The following is a 6000-nucleotide window of genomic DNA, read 5'->3' as shown; positions in this document are numbered from 1 at the left end:
GATCTAGGCCCGAAACGTCAACTTTCCTGCTCCTCTGATGCTGCTTGGCCTGCTGTGTTCATCCAGCTCTACACCTTGTTATCTCAGATTCTCCAGCATCTGTAGTTCCTACTATCTCTCACCACATTATATGCTTTCTCTTTTGCTTTTATGCTATTCCTGACTTCCCCTGTCAGACATGGTTGCCTCGTCCTCCCTTTAGTATGGTTCTTTTCCCAAGGGATGAATTGTTGCTGTGTCTCACAAATGACTCCCAGAAACTCCTGCCATTGCTGTTCCATTGTCTTTCCTGCTAAGCTCCTCTCCAAGCCAACTCTGGCCAGGACCTCCCTCATGCCCCTGTAGTTGCCATTATTCAACTGTGATACCATTACATCTGATTCCACCTTCTCCCTCTCAAATTGCAGAGTAAATTCAATCATAATATGATAACTGCCTCCTAAGGGTTCCTTCACCTCAAGCTCCCTTATCAAGTCTGCCTCATTGTACAACATTAAATCAAGTATTGCCTGTTCCTCGTGGGGTCACCACAAGTTGTTCCAAAAAGCCATCTCGTAGACATTCCACAAATTCCTTTTCTTGAGATTCACTATCAACCTGATTTTCCCAGCCCACCTGCATATTGAAATCCGGTGTAATTACTGTGACCTTGCCTTTCTTACATGCCTTTTCTATCGGCTGGTGTATCTTGTGCCAAACAGCCTGACTGCTGTTTGGAGGCCTATACATAACTCCTGTTATGGTTTTTGCACCTTTGTGGTTCTTCAATTCTACCTACAAAGATTCAACATCATCTGACCACACATTGTTTCCAGCTATTCATTTAATTTCATTTCTTACTAATTAGGCAACACGAACCCCTCTGCCCACCTGCCTGTCTTTTTGATAGGATGTATATCCTTCAATGTTTAGCTTCCAGTCCTGACCCCCTTGCAGCCACATCTCTGTGACGCCCATCACATCATACCTGCCAATTTCAATCTGCGTCACAAGCTCATTTACCTTACTTCATATACAGCATGCATTCAAATACATAACCTTCAGTCCTGTATCTACCAACCCTCCTCTCATTGTCATTCCATTATTTGACATGCTTTAGATTCCTAACCCTTTCCAAACACTCTGTCCTATTTTATGTTCTGGAGACTTTAATAACCTCTCCAGAGTTCTCCTTTCATTTCATTGTTTTCACACTTTTCTGTGCAGTTGAATCCACCCCCACAGATGGTAACCTGCTGCTTTGTTTCCTATTGGCCATTGCACTTTTTGGAGTTTTATCCTTCTCTTCCTCTCCACTTTCTAGTTTAAAGTTCTGTTGACCAGCCTATTTACTCTTTCATTAGAAATTTGGTCCCAGCTCGGTCCAGGTGGAGACCATCCCAGCAGTACAGATCCCTCCTGTTCTAATACTGATAACAGTGCCCCATGGAAAGGAACCCTTCTTTCCCGCACTATGCCTTTAGCTACATGTTACTTCCCTTATTCTCATGTCCCTATGCCAAGTTGCATTTGGCTCGGGTAATAAACCAGAGACATAACTCTTGAGGACCTGTTCTTTAATTTAGTTCTGAATTCCTGATAATCCCCAAGCAGGTCTTCTTTCCTAGTCTTGCCTATGTTACTTGTCCCGACGTGGACCACAACAGCTGAATCCTGCCCCTCTCTCTCCAATATCCTTTCAAACTGGTCAGAGATATCCCTTATCCTGGCACCGGGCAGGCAACACAACATGCAGGACTCTCGATCCTGCTTACAAAGGATACAATCTATTCACCTACTTATAGAATCCCCTACAACTACCACTTGTCTTTTTGCTCCCCTCTCTTGAATGGTCTCTTCTACTATGGTGCCATGGTTCATTGTCCCTACAGCCCTGTTCCTCATCCACACAGGGAGCAAATACCTCGCACCTGTTGAACATGGCCAAGAGCTGAGGCTTCTCTGTTCCTGAATACAGGATCCCTCTGTCTGCCTCACTTGCAGTCACTCCCTGCTGTCCCTGACCACTGACCAAATTTGAGGTACCTAATCTACCAGGTGCGATTGCCTCCTGAAGCAGAGTGTCCAGGTACTTCACCCCCTTCCGGACGTCCGCAGTATCCAAAGCTCAGACTCCAGGTCATAAATTCTGACCCGAAGTTCCTCCAGCAACCAGCAGTTGCTACAGATGTGCTTGTTGCAGCTCACAATGAAATCTGCTAGCTCTCACATCATACAGCTACAGCACATCACATGCCTAGCCATCTCTACTAGTTAATTAATTTATTAGTTAGGTAACCCCTAGTTATTTAATTAATTTATTAATTAGTTTTGCAGTGTTTTGTTTTCAAATTTAGAACATATTTCCTACTAATCTATCTGATGACAGTTCTCCTGTGATGTCACTTTTTCAGTTTGGCTTCAGTTAACCATGTGCTCCTCCCTCTGATTCCATTCCCTGGAAACAAGGCCGTGAATCCCTGAGTTAAGTTAGTTTTTATACTCACCCCTCTTTGTGCCCGTCTGTCTAACTCTGCTCCCTGGCAACAAGGCCCAATAGCTGGATGAGGAACTATGTCTTGTGAAAAGGTTGGACAGTCTTGCCTTGTATCTGCTGGAGTTTTAGAAGTGGAAGAAGCAACTGCATTGAAATGTATAAGATTCTGAGGGGTCTTGACAGGGTGGATGTGAAGATGATGTTTCCTCATGTGGAGGATCTAGAATCTCTTCCTTCCCTGTCTCCACTCCCTTTCTGCTGCAACCTCTTCCTCCTTCACTTTCTCCTACACAAACTCTTCCTCTTACTCTTCGATTTAATCCACTGCTACACTTTCCTTTTGCAGTTGTGATCTCTTCCTCCATTTTCACCTCCTGCACAAAATTTTCCTCTTCTGTCTCAAACTCATCCTCCATCTCGTTCTCTGGCTGGAATTTATCCTCCTCAGCCATGTTAACTTCATCCTCCTCAACCTCTTCTGTTGCAAACTCCTCCTATTCAGTCCCAGGTTAGGAACTCGGGAAGAATCATTCCCGGGGTGAGGGAGCAGAGTACACAGGGATGCGGAGATCAGGGGGACTTCAATCCGGAATCGGGAGATCAAGAGGATCTTAATCCTATTGGAGGACACCCACCCCACTTGGGCTACTATGAAGGCACCATCTTTCCCCATCGTCTACTCCCACTATTCCAATTATAGGGCCACACTTGACTTCTTAACAAAAAACTGACCACTCTGCATCAAGCCAGTACAGTAAGAGGAATGTGAGAAATACCTTACGTCAATCCAGTCCTAATAAATAATGCTAAAGTAAGTACAATACCATACAGTGGTTGAGATTATGAATAAGTCTATCAATTTATTTTGAAATGCACAATATTGCAAACATATTAATTCACAAATTTATTCTCAAGTCCCAACATATATTTCCACACTTACGAATCTCCACTGAAATTATTAGTTGGTGTAACTCTTGACATTTTATGCAAAATTAAAAATGAGATGAACAGGCCCCTGAAATTAGTTTTCCTTAAGAGAACATGTGGATTCATTAGAAAATACAATATAAAATAAAGGCAAGGATAACGATAATATGAGAGTCAGTTTGCTGAAAAGTCATCTTTAAACTACTGGTGCCAGCTCAGGAATTCTAACATTGTACTGCAGTTTTGATAAGTCAATTGGAGTCTAGCTCAAACTAGATCAAGAACAAATAACAAAAACAGAAATTGCTGGAAAAGTTCAGCAGGTCTGGCAGCATCTGTGGAAGGAAAGCTGAGTTAATGTTTTGGGTCCAGTGACCCTTCCTCAGAACTGGGGTTCCAGAAACTTCAGTTTTTGTTTCAGATTTCCAGCATCTGCAGTTCCTTATGATTTTTTTTTTATCAAGTCCAAATAACCCCAAACTGCTTGCTAAACCCCAAACTGGTTTTGATATGGTTGGAACTGATTCTTCTCTCTGGTGTGACCTGATATAACCAGAGATTGTGATATGTCTGTGAAATTGTAACTATGATTCCAAGAGTATGGCACTATTGCTTGACTTGTTTGTGAGATAACTCTTCCAGTTTTGTTATCAGCACCCCTGTGATAGTTAGGGGGACCCCATCGACTTGATAGAGTTGTGCTGCAATTGTAATTTCTGGATCTTCTGTCAATGCCAATTAATCTGTTGAGTTTCATTTTTTTCTTCAAAATTTGTTGAGGTTTGATTCTACTGAGTGACTTGCTAGGACTATTCTAAAGGGCACTTAAGAAGAAACCACATTGCTGTGGATTTGAAGTCATAAATTCATAGACATGTATACAGCACAGAAACAGACCCTTCAGTCCAACTTGTCCATGCCACATGTAGACCAGGTCAGGTAAGGGCAGCAGATCTCCTTTCCTAAAGGACATTGGTAAAATAAGAGAGATTTTACAATGACAGATAATGGTTTTGTGGTCGCCGTTAGATATTTTCCAAAAAAAGTCTTCATTTTTAAAAAAATTATTAATCAAGTTTAAGTTGCACCGACTACCTTAGTGGGTTGCAAACCCATGTTCCCAGACCATTAGCCTGGCTATCAGGATGGCTAGTCTAAAACATTGCCACATGGAGTTCTTGTAAAGTTTAAGTCATCGAGAATTGAAGACAACACTCAACTGGTTGGAATCATACCAAGCACAAAGAAAGATGCTTGAAGTTGTTGGAAAACAACACACTCAGCTTGACAAAGTAATTGCCGGTGTTCCTCATAATTGTAGCCCAGTTTCAACCATGTTCAGCCTGCTTCATCCATGACTTTTATGTTGTCTTAAGACCAGAAGTGAGGTTGTTCGTCCATGAATGCAGATTGTTCAGATACTGAAGTAATCCAGGTAAGAGTGCAAAAAGACCTTGCCAACGTTGAGAGAAGTGGCAAGTAACATTCAAGCCATGTGATTACCAGGCAATGACTATCTGTAATGACAGAGAACCTAGCTGTTTCCCCTCAAAATTGAACAGCATTGCCATTCTGTGTTACCTTTGACTGAAATTTGAACTGGAACACCCATATAAATACTGTTACTCCATGAACATGTCGGCTACTGGGACTTCTGTGCTGAGTAACTCACCTTCTGTTACCCCAAAACCTGTCTACTAACTACATGTCACATGTCAGGATTGTGATGAAAAACATTTGACTTGTCTGAATGAGTGTATCTCGAACAATACTCAAGAAGTTCAATACCACTGAGGGCGAAGCAATCTGTTTGATTGGCACTGCATCCAACCCCTTCAACATTCACCTTTACCACTACCAATGCTCAATGGCATAGCATGTGTTCTGTACAAAATTCAAGACAGCAACTCACCAAAGATTCTAATGACAGCTTTTGCAAACGTGTGACCTCTATTACCCAGAATGACAAATGCAGCAAGTGCATAGGAACACTAACATCGAAAGGTTTGCCTCCCAAGTCACTCACTATCCTTACTTGGAAATTTAAGGACCATCCCCTCACTGTGGATAGGTCAAAATACTGAAACAACCTCCTTAATAACATTACACATGTACCTACATTACATAAAGAACAGCAGTTAAGGACAGTGTCTCATAGCCATCTTGGTGAATGGTATTAAGTATGAGTAAAAGACACTGAAGTTACCAATGATATCCACTGTCACAAATAAGCAAAATAGATAGAGGATTAGCAGAAAGGTGTTATAGCATTTTGTCTATATTATGCTGTCTTCAAGCATGGAGTCCCATTGGAATAGGAAAGAATAATTTATGCAGAGCAATGGTGAAAACACTTTTGCTACAATTGTAGCGTAAATTAAGTCAGACAACAGATTTACCATATGAGCTTTTAACAATAATGGGATGGGGCAGAAAATTACAAAATGAACATTATGGAATGTCCACCCCACATCCACAATGCACTGGAGGTGGATTAAACAGGAGGTGACTGAGAATTTCACTCTTCACCAGGAAAAAGCCCCACCTTCGTGATCTGACAGCCAATCAGATTGGCAGTCTTGGCAGCACCCGAGCTT

This window comes from Rhincodon typus, chromosome 1 (genome assembly GCF_021869965.1).
Source record: "Rhincodon typus isolate 14 chromosome 1, sRhiTyp1.1, whole genome shotgun sequence".
Classification (NCBI taxonomy): Eukaryota; Metazoa; Chordata; class Chondrichthyes; order Orectolobiformes; family Rhincodontidae; genus Rhincodon; species Rhincodon typus.
This window is presented reverse-complemented; position numbering follows the sequence as displayed.